Raw genomic sequence first — 12100 nt, forward strand, 5'->3', positions numbered from 1 at the left:
GCCGCCGCTGAATGTAGGCATCAGCAACGGTAGAAGGGGAGGGGAGGGGGCTGGCCTGTATGAAATGAGTACGACACGAGCACCATCGAGAAGTGTGGAGTGGGCAGCGATTCTTATGGGGCGCTTGGCAACCTCCACTTGAATGTCCACATGCACATCAGTCGCCAGCGAGAATCTCCAATACAGCTTACTCCCGATCTCACTGAAACTAAGCTTCTCCAACTCTTTTTGAAGCGTGGTGAACCGCCCACACAAACGCTTCTCCACTGACTCCAGCATCATAATGATGCAATCCTCATTCTGCGCCGCAGCCTTCACCTTATGATGCAGCAGCTCCATCTTCTGACAGGTCACCTCTGTTCTTCTCCGCAGCATCCTTTTTCGGGTTGCGGCAGCAGATCCAATAGTGTCACATCCAGACTCCATAACGAAAATTTCCAGCGCGAGTGATGCAAAACGAAAACAACAAATTTTTTGTTTTTAGAATGACGCAGTTTTTTCAGTTGCTGGGGCAATTAAATTCGCATCGGGAGCGAATTTAAGTCGCAAGCCCGAAAAAAATTAAAAAACGCAAAAACACATCCGTCCGCTATGAAGAGGAAGAAAATTGTTCCTCCCCAAGCTCTACGGTTTTACGGATTTTGCGAGTCGTGCCTTCGTCGTGCACTTTATATCAAGCATTAACCACTGCGCAGCCGAAAGGAATGTCTCGGATTTCTCCGATCTTGTTAAACGTGGCGTGTTCCACACTGAACGGATTACAATAACTGCACTCGTATAGACCTATTGCCATGTTAATCGCCTTGCCATGTTAGTCGCCTTTTACGACAAGCTATGGCGAACTATGGCAGTATTCTTTGCCGCTATCTCTTGGTCCTGCCGTCGCTCTCCAAATGTCCAGATTTTGCCAACGTGCAGCAAACCATCAACAAGCCATCGCAAGTTTACATAAAGAGGGAAAACAAAAGCGTTGCACCAATCGACAGCAAGAATGCTGCGCGCCTTGGAAATTCGAAATTCGGATTCCCCGACCGTGTGAACCACCAACCAGGCTTCCATCGACCTCGAGGTCCTTCTTCCCATAACGAGGCACACACTTCGTGAACCATGCCGAACCTCCCATTTCGTCGAAATCTGCTGGACCAACGGAGACTGTGAGAAGGCTTGCGGAATATCGGCTGCTGGAAACACCATCTTCTCTTCGAACAACTGCCAGCAAGTATAGAAGAATTTCTAAGACGGCATATGAGATCAACTGTGCGGATGGTCGTTTGTGTTGCTAAAACAATTATTATATTATGACCGCATCGTGACACCTAGGCTAGTTAAGGGCGACGCCTCTATTCTCCAGCATCCACCGCAGAAGTGTGCTGAGCCACAGGGGGACACTGCATTCGGTTCAGTTGGCCTGCAAAAGGATCGCGTTGATGTACCTGTGGTACGGCTCTAGCTCGGTGTCGAACTGGTAGTATAAGGGGCAAAGGAAGATTGAGCTAAAACTCCCTTTAATGCTCACACATACGCCATAGTCGGTGATGAGGGGTTCAATCGTCATGCAGATGACACCCTGGTGGTGTTCCACCTTGGATGGCTGTGCTTTTTATCTGCGATCGGTGAATATCCTCATTCTGTCTGGCAGCACATCACTCGTCTCGTTACACCTGCAGCAGGGCAAACAGGCATCCGGACCTCAGCTTGACTGCGAGCTCAATAATAGCAGCCCGAATCGATCCCTTGATTGTTGTTTTTATTAAGACATTAATGAGTTTATGCTACTTTACGTCGACAAGAAGATGGAAGTTAAACAAACAAAATATATGCACTAAAAACAATTTCATAGAAGAGAACTTTTGAGGCCATAGCATTTTTCCATAGGTATGCATAACCGCTCTGTTCGTCCGTAGAGCGTTATGCGACCACTACGTCGGTCTTGAACTCGCGGACATAACGGTAGGTCCCGAAGTCGTAGTCAAAGATACTTGAAGCCTGGGTTGGTTCTCCTCGGTTACAGACGGTAAGGGTTTCGGCTGATTCCGTATCGGCCGGTCCTACTTGTGGACCGTTTCACGGGAGCAACACTCGAAGTAAGTTGGGTAACGCGGGTTCTACTTGTGGTCCGTTTTACGGGTGCAACACTCGAAATATATTGGAAAATGCGGGTCCTACTTGTGATCCGTTTTATGGTAGGTTGGATAACGCGGGTTCTATTTGTGCTCCGTTTCACGGGAGCAACACTTAAAGTAGGTTGGGTACCGCGGGTTCTACTTGTGGTCCGTTTACACAGGAGCCACTCAAAGTAGGTTCGATGATGAGCCACGTAAAGTAAATAGCTTTAAGAGGGTCCTACTTGTGGTCCATTTTACACAGGATCACCCGAAGTAGGTTGGTTTTAATTGCCGTACCTTGACACTGAGTAACGAACCGATGTACTCTGTATTCGCAACTATCTTTTTTTCAAAAGATCATTGCTTATATAAGATGCTAAATTATACATAATTAAATCTAAGGAAGGTCAATGTTATGGACGTGCTAAAGCCAATGTTAATGCCAGTGTCACCCACCTCTGAGTCTGCTGACTCAGATTGCTTCTTCATGCATTGCTTGTTTTTTGCTTGATTTTTGTTTGCTTCGGTTAGTCGGTCATTCTTTCCGCTGATAATGCTGATTTCTACTTCTGGCGCCGTTGGATATTGTTTATGCTTATCGCTAACGTTTGTATATTGCGACATGCTGATGCATATTGATTGGATCAAATTACTAAGTGTGAATATAGAGTAGCAGGTCTTGGCACTAGGTGCCAACACACTCCGTTTCCTGCGTACAAACGAGGTCAGTATGTTGGGTGTTCTGATTCACCCGGGAGTGGAAAATAATAGAGATTATAGAGCCAGAATTCTGTGATAGTAGTTGCGGTAGTTAAAGATGTAAGTAGTTGCCGTCTTCCAATGACTCCGTTGCGAAGAAGGTGAGGTTTTTGAATTTTTTCCAATTAAAAAATAAGGTCGTGTTGTTTCGTCTGCTGTTCAGAATGGACGGCGTGACGTCAAGCGGGTGGTCCATGTGGTATGGAAACATGATGATCTTTCGACGTCTTTGAATTCAGGAAACAGTAATCAGCGTGAGGATAACTCCTAAACCGCTGTATAAGGCCGTTGCATGTAAGCCTTGTGATGTTTTGACTTGGGCAATCTGTTTGTGTAAATCGATGGTTTTAAGGTGTAGGTTATGTAACGTCACTATTGAAGTACTATTGTACTATTGTATTGTATGTTCGTTCCTATTTGTAGGAAAATATTCAGGTGTTCTGTCACGATTTCTTTAGTGCTATCGTACATTATTTTATTTATTTTCACCGTGCAGTTTGAGTGGGTGATAATTGGGGATCTGTTAATGATCATGTCCTCATGACGTTAAACACGAATATATTCTGGTTCAAAGATGTCCGCGATCCCGTCGATGTCCTGAGTGGCACAGAAGTTAGGTGCCTTCTTGTTGAAGAGGTGATGCAGAAATTCCGATGTTTTCGAGTAGACGTACCCTCCCCGAGCTTTTTGGCAGTACAATTTGCTATCTATGTCCGGGCATTTATAATTAAATTCTAAAGTTAGGTTTTTGTGGTGAGCGTGTCGTTCACCTCTACTGTTTGCGGTTCATCTCTGTCTGTGTTGGCCTTCGCTATACGTTTCTGTTCGGTATTTGTTAACAGCATTTTGATTTGGTGATATAGGGTTTCTTGGTATTCGTTAAGTTTTTGCAGATAATCATATTTATTATTGTAAGTTATTGTCCTGTCGAAGATGAGAGTTCGACCTGAGAACAATTCAAAGCGTGTCAGGTTTGTTCTAGAATGAATGGCAATGTTATAAGTCAGTATTGTTTCTGTCATTATGTCATTGTGTTCCACGTTTATTTTCTATTCCTTCTCTGTCGTTACAATTATTCTATATATTCCGGTGATAGTCGATTGTAACCTTTCCACTGGGGAATTGCAACTGGACTGTTGAAAAGAGGTAACTTGGGGGTGACATTATATTGGCTTAAGAAATCTTGAAAAATTATTCCCGCTAATTCTGCTCCTTGATCATGAACTATTTTTTTCGGAATGCCAAACTGACTAAAGAATGTTTTTAGTACCGTAATGGCGTTGATTGAGACGTTAGTCAAAACGTATGCCTGTAACGTAACTTATCAATAACTGTAAGCTGAAGATTGTGATTTATTTTATCTATTTGTAATATATCCAAAGGTTTAGAAGGTATCTCAGATTCTTGAAAATTAATTTTAGAGAAGTTGAAGTTGGCGAGCATTTCTTTCTCTATTGTGGGTACCGTGTTTCGATATCGGACAATGTCCTGCTAGCGTACGCTACTGGTTTGTCGCAGTTCTCGGGTTCTTGAGAGAGGGCTGCGCCAATAGCAAAATTGCTAGCGTCTGCAGTTAATTTGCAAGTTTTTTCGAAGTCAGGGTATTGTAGAATTGGTTGATTACAGAGTAGGGATTTACTCATTTAAAATGTTTTTACAAACTCTTCGTCTATAACTACCGACTTGTTACCTTTTAATTGTTTCGTTATGGGTTTAGTAAGTTTTGCAAAATCTTTAATGAATTGCCGGTGATTATCAAGGAGGCCAAGGAAAGACTTAATCTGTTTGGCATTCCTTGGGCAGAGGAAATCGTTTATCTTATTAGGGTTCGGTTTCCGCCCTTCTTGGGTCACTATGTGGCCGAGAAGGTCGATTTCTTTACATTTTGACGTTTGCATTTTTAAATTACATTTTTCTAGTTAGCAGAATACAGAGAGAAAACTATTATATCGTCCAGGTATACTAAACAGATATTGCCTATGAGTGGGCCTAGTACGTTGTCCATCACTCTTTGGAATGTGGCCGGTGCGTTTTTTAGGCGGAAGGCCATTCTTGTGAATTTGTAATGCCCTCCGTACACCGAAAATTTAATTTTGCATGTCTTTAGGGTTCGATTTGATGGAACCCGCTGGCCAGGTCGAGTGTGGAGAAATATTTCGTTCTACCCAGTTTATCATCCTAGATCAGTGATACTCGGAATTGGGTATCTATCTGAGATAGTTTTGTCATTTAGTTTCCTGAAATCTATTACTAGTCTCCATTTTTGTTTCCCGTTACTGTCGAGTTTCTTGGGGACTACCCAAACTGGGGCGCTCCAAGAGGAGTGACTATTTTTAATGATTTTTTGGTCTAACATTTCTGGATTTCCTGCTAAAGAGCGAAGGGATATCTGTATGACTTAGTATGACTTGGGATTGAGTATGTAGTTGGAATGTTTTGTTTATTCATATTCATGAAGGATAGAGCATTATGTAATAAGTTTGGGAATGACTTTAATAGTTTGACGAGATGTTTTCGTTCTTCTGAGTTGAGGTGGTCCATTGGGACTTGTAATTGTTCGTATTTTTTAGACCCTTTCGGCTTGTTTTCAATGACCGAGACGCATAATATTCTTTCTCATTACAATTTTCGACTTGAAGTGGTTGCTCAAAGAGAAGGGTTTGTTGTTCATCGGATTCGCTTGTTACCTCTAGGGAGCTGGTATCGTCACATACGGTATAAAGTCCTCCGGTTATAGTTAGTTTATCATTAATTCTGACTGTGTAGCAAAAGAAGTCTCTCTCAGAAATGTTCACGGGGAGTGGAACTCGCATTTTTGTATGTGGGGGTATTGTGTGTGCATCAAAGGTTTAGTTTATACGAGTTGCAATTTGTAATTTTGCATATGTTGTTGGAAACGAAAGGTCGGCAATGTTAATTTGAGCTTCGAATTCGGTCAAGAAATGTATTCCTAATAACACAGGCCGACAATTTCCAATGGCTAGATACCATTTTTTAATTTTAGTTGGTACACATACATTTCAAAAATGATATGTACTAGAAACAATGATGGTCATCGCCATTACACGGCCTACATAATTCAATATATGGTAAAATTTGATCATTTTCTTCTCTTAGGTGTACCGCGGAAACTGTGGGTGATAGAACCTATGTTTGTTTTGGACTTTGGTTCAGGGGAGCCTAAAGGATATGGAGCAGATAAAATTATGCGTGGAGATTTTTTGCTGTTGGCCTGTGTAATCCGTTAAAGTTTTCCAATTTATTTTTATTATTGTCTGGTATGAATACGGGGTCTATAAATGATAATATTGAGGCAGTGTCTATTGAAAATTTCAACGTGTGCGTCGGATTAATGTGAGTGTGCAACTCGAGGTATGGAAGGGACGCTCCATGGGTTTTCTTTGTCGAGGCTTCTTGTTTAAAAGTGTTGTTAGTCCTCTACATTGCATAGATATGGGGTCTGAGTCGGGTTCCGATCGTTACCGAACGGGTTTCGAGAGGTGTTTGGGAAAGAGGTATTGTTAGCATAGCCATTATCATTACCCCTGTTATTAAAATTGGTTCGATAGGAATTACATATTGTGGTTATTTCGACCGTAACTATTATTTGGGATGTAGGTATTGTGATTCGGGTAGGGACTGTTGTTATTATGACTGTTAAAGCTGTTGCGGTTATCGTAGTTGTTGTAGTTGTTGTTAGTTGTATTATTTATTTGGTGAGTATTGTCTCTAGGTCCTTGGTTATACGAGTTATCGTAGTCGTTCCTACGATAGTTATTGTAATTTCTTCGATATGTAGTGTCTCTAGGTCCCTGATTGTATGAGTTAAAGTGTCTTGGGTACGGTCTATTTTGGTCTGGGTTGTCACGGTTAATAATCGTATGTCTACCATTACATTACAACAAGAACGCTTATTCTGCCCGGCATATTTGATATGCTTTTTTGAGACTTATAGGGCGTTGTGCTCTAACAATGGAGCGAAGTGGTTCTTTAAGTCCGATGGGGAAAGCGCTTAAACAAATTTCGTCGTACAGTGGGTTTGAGTTATCCGTTTGGATCGGATCTTCTACAACTGACAGAGATTGGAGTTCTTCTCTCAGTCGAGCAATTCCAAAGTATAACTTTCCTACCGTGGAGTCTTGAGGGAATGTTTGTATATACCTTATAAGCATTGCCACAGTCTTTTTTGGTGCGTAAATTTTCCTAAGATTATTTTTTATATTATCCCATTCTAATTTAGCTCCTGACAGCGTAAGTGCCAAATTGGCTTTTCCTTAGATTTTATTTCTGATTGTCCGTAAGAGTAACACGCCATAGGGCGACTGGTCGCAACATAATTATCTCCTCGACACTTTCGATAAAACTTTCTAAGTTTCCTGGTGGTCTATCGTACGTAGGCAGTTGGTTGATGAAAGCGAAGAGGTCAGTTGGTTTCAGGGTTGTGGACAGACTGGTCATGGTGCTAATCGTAGGGATCAATGGTCTACCGGAATCGGTATGGGAGGGGGTATCCATGTTTAAAATCGGGCTTAGAGTTTCTTTTTCTCGAATCTCGGGGAGGCTCCTAAGTCATAGCATACAGGTTTAGGGTTAGTATTCGTTTTCTTTGACATTTATAAATATATTTTTTTTTCCTCCCTAGGTATTTCGATATTTTGCGTTTTTATATGCAGATATACTTATATATAAATATATTAAAAATGTAATATTAATAATTAATTATTGATTTATAATTTACTATTGAATATATATATAATGTTACATCAATATAACTAATATTTTGATATACTTATATTTATACCCTTGCAGAGGGTATTATAATTTTTGTCAAAAGTGTGCAACGCAGTGAAGGAGACATCTCCGACCCTTCTTTCCTTTGCAGGCAGTATATAAGTCGGAACGGCCGGGATCGGTCGACTATATCCTATAGCTGCCATATAACTGATTGATCAGAAATGCCATAACTTTGGTGTTTTTTAAGTTGGGACTTTCCACACATGTTATATTTGACCAAAATATCTTATGTACAAAATTTCATAAGGATCGGCCGACTATATCCTATAGCTGACATAGAACGATCGAAATTGGCATAACTTTGGTGTTTTTTAAGTTAGAAAGATGGGATTTGGTACAGATCATATTTTGGGAGAAACAATCTGATTTGTCGAATTTCATAAGGATCGGCCGACTATATTCTATAGCTACCATATAAATGATTGATCGGAAATGCCATAACTTGGTTGTTTTTCAAGTTAGAAGGATGGGAGTTTCAATTTATTTTGCCTCTTTGGGCAAAATAATTCGATACGCCAAATTTCATAAGGATCGGCCGACTATATACGATCCGCTATATATCCAATAATATAATATGCGTGTCGCCACCTAGCGGACTGCTACTCAACTAAGGGAAAACTCGAAATAATTTTATCGAATTTATTATTGTTAGTTAAACAAGATGATATTGATATATAAACAATATGAGTTTTTAATCTCATATTTTTAAAAAGTCATGGCTATCTAAAACTGTTTCTATGTTCAAAACGTATCTATTGCAGCTTCAGCTTGTTTAGCAAAGCTTTACAGAAATTGTAGATAGCCATGACTTTTTGAAAATATAAGATTAAAAACTCCAATTTAATTGTCGAAAATCTAGTTTACCCGCCTATTAAAAATTGAATAAAATTATTTCAAGTTTTCCCTTAAATCCAAATTAATTTGGTTCAGGGGAGCTTAAAGGTGATGGAGCAGGTAAAACTATGCGTGGAGGAAAAAAAAAGTTGGAAATTGTCGGCCTGTATTATTCTTAGCTCGAGCATCTCGTCTATTTGTCTGTTAACCTCCTCAGTTTGGATCTCAGGATATTTGTAAGCTTTTGAGTAACATGGAATATCGTTTCTTGTTTTAATGCTATATTTAACTTCGTTATTAAGGGTTTATGTTTTGGTAGTTCCTATAAAAGAGGCAATCATATTCATGTACAAGCTCTTCTAGCAAAGCTTTTGATTCCTGATTGATATCGATTTTTTGGGTTGAGTTATTAAGAGTTATAAGTTTGCGTGTTATATTAATGTCGTCTTGTATAAAAAGTTTTAGAGTGACGTTATTAATTATTAACTTCCTGTCAGGATAATCTATGACGGCATTTAAATCGTTTAGAAGATTCCCTCCTATTAGCCCATCAAAGTTTTAATGAAAATTAAATTCGAGGAATTCACACCAATAGTTTTTATACCCTTGCAGAGGGTATTATAATTTTGGTCAAAAGTGTGCAACGCAGTGAAGGAGACATCTCCGACCCTATAAAGTATATATATTCTTGATCAGGATCACCTCCTGAGTCGATATAAGCATGTCCGTCTGTCTGTCTGCCCGACTGTCTGTCGGTTTCTACGCAAACTAATCTCTCAGTTTTAGAGCTATCGAGTTGAAACTTTGCACACATCCTTCTTTTCCTTGCAGGTAGTATATAAGTCGGAACGGCCGGGATCGGTCGACTATATCCTATAGCTGCCATATAACTGATTGATCGAAAATGCCATAACTTCGTTGTTTTTCAAGTTAGAAAGATGGGAGTTTCAATGGATTCCTCTATTGTCAAAATAATTCGATATGCCAAATTTCATAAGGATCGGCCAACTATATACGATCCGCTATATACCTAATAATATAAGATGCGTGGCGCCACCTAGCGGACTGCGACTCAACTGCAACGGTATATAAACTTCGGCTCCGCCCGAAGTTAGCTTTCCTTTCTTGTTTATATTAAATTCTTTAAACTATGGGAATCTACATAATATTTTATTTTAATTTCGTTTCCTAAAGCTTTTATTTTTATATCAACATTGGTTTTCCATTATGGGTTACAGACGTTTTTGTTAATGAATTTTGCTGAACTCTGCTCCAGTATCTATCACGAAAAGTAGTGTCCTAACGTGAGTTTTAATTTCTATATAGGGTAATCTTCTGACCCTACCGATTGAAAATTTCCACTCGATTGATTAATTTCCATTGGTTCCGAAGAAAGTTTATTTTGGCAAGAGGACTGGCTTTTTCGGCTACTTGTTGACATTTTTGAGCATGCGCTAGCTGTAGTGTCTTTTGCCTGTTTTTTGCTACCTTTGAACCTTGAGTTGGTACTGAATTTATTATTGCCGGGTTTGAAGTGGTTTTGCTGGCCTTTATTAGAATCGTCCGTCTGAAGTACTAGTTGCTCATTAAAATTTTGATTATCATCGCTGAAATTTTACCTATAGTTTGGTTTATTATTTTTATTAACTCTCCGGAAAGGTCCGTAAAACGTATGTATAATTATGATGTCTAGCATCCTCGATGATTTTATAAGCCTCATCTAGTGTTTCGGGGTTAATAGCGAAAATCATAGTCTAAGTCGGCTCTGGCAAGTTGTCTCTAAATACTCGCAAAGCAATTCTGGTTAAGTATACGATTATGCAAGCGATTTGAAACATCGTTAATTTTATCATAATATTGTTCTATTGTACCGTCTACCCTACACACTTTAAGTATGTCCATTAAGTTATCGCTTTTTTCTTTTTCCCCGAAGTTTTTCAGCAACATTTCTTTGAGTTTATCAACATTTTCGATTTTACCGTACCATTGAATAACTGGTCTTGATACTCCTACACATTTATTTCGTACAAAGCCGAATAAGATTTTTCCTGTTGCATCGTTGTAATCGGCGAGCATTGGAATAATTTCTTCGATTTGCGAAATAAAGTCTGGCAATTGGTTAACATCGGTGCCATCAAAGTCGTGTACATTTTTCAAGCAGTTCAAAGTTAAATTAAACGCATTTATTCTAGTAGCATCCATTTCTAACTTATTTCTGTGTAAATTACCCAGACAGGAAAAAGTTTTAATTTATGTTTTATGCTTTGGAACCACGGTTTGTCAATTGTTGCTTCACATCGATCACCTTGTTCACAGTTTCCAGCCGTAGCGGTAAGATAAGCTTTTAGTTTACCGTCTCTAAGTTCTTCTTTCTTATTTTATTATGCGTGTAACGTAAAGTGCTTTTAGCACGTGTCCGCCTAGTATTTAGAAATGTCCAATACTATGATTATTTCTGTGTTAATGTAGAATATAGTATTGAAAAACGAAATTTTAGAGTTTATAGTTGTCGATATTTGGTATCCTCATCACCAGTTTAGTGTTGATTGCCAACTTTCTCAGTTGGTATTTTGTTGTTTAATTATTATACGGAGGTTTATGTTTATAGTATATTTAATAACTTTATTAATTCTTTAATTAACTCTGCTCTGAGTCGTGATCAACTTAAGACTAACTTATAACTAACTTCAACAAGTTTAACAATTTTTTAATAAAATTTGGATCGTTTTATTCAGTATTAACGAGACAACATTGTTTTGTGGCATGAAAGACAGAATTTTTTGAAGTTGTACCGAAGCAATGGCGTCAAAATCCGCAATATACGAATAAAAGACGAAAATTTAGTGTTTTATTTGACCAGATAAACAATTTCTACTATGTCACTTTAAAAGTTCAGAATCACTGTAGTAATGTGTAATGTGTTTGTTGAAAAATGAATTTGAATTAAAATTGAAACTTAGAAAAGTTTGTAAACAAATGATTTAGATGCATTTTCGGTTATTTTACCCGTCCTTTCTGGTCTTTTAATACTGTTGGGAGTAAAAATATTACACCATTACTGTACCTTAATGTTTAAAAACAACAAGAAAGCTAACTTTAGGAGGAGCCGATGATGATGATATCTTAGCAGTTATGTAGAAAATTTATATTATTATATAAATATTATAATATAATTTATATACCGGATCGTATATAGTTGTCCGATGCTTATGAGAATTTCCCCATTTAATCAATTTTCTAATAAAATCTTTGGAAACAGCCCCAAGCGTCTTTAAAAATAGCAAGGTTAAAAATTGCCTTTGAGATTTGGCAGATCGGATATGGTTGCCCAAAATGTCTCATCCATCTAATTTAAAAGTTAAAATCACCAAAGTCTAACACCAAACTTGTGGAATCGATCAATCAGTCATATGGCAGCTAAAGGATATAGTTGACCGATCCCGGTCGCCACAGTTAATGACCTTAAAAATGCTTTAATCAAGGAATGGGATCAAATTAATCTGACAACTCTAAAAACCTAGGCAACTTCAATGCCTAATCGAATTAATCAAATTTTTATTAAGAAAGGAAGTTATTTTATTTTTTTTATTTGTTAAGTTATTTTTTTG

At 38.5% G+C, this 12100-nt stretch overlaps 1 protein-coding gene and 1 pseudogene across 5 annotated transcripts in view; both read right to left on the reverse strand.

Moving 5' to 3' along the window:
* Positions 1 to 12100, reverse strand: part of LOC6495015 (ran-binding protein 16) — a 454675-nt gene that overhangs the window by 22726 nt on the left and 419849 nt on the right. The gene's annotated exons all lie outside the window — the stretch shown is intronic.
* LOC123257624 lies at positions 2757 to 5851 on the reverse strand (annotated as a pseudogene).

Source organism: Drosophila ananassae, chromosome XR, assembly GCF_017639315.1.
Source record: "Drosophila ananassae strain 14024-0371.13 chromosome XR, ASM1763931v2, whole genome shotgun sequence".
NCBI classification, from domain to species: Eukaryota; Metazoa; Arthropoda; class Insecta; order Diptera; family Drosophilidae; genus Drosophila; species Drosophila ananassae.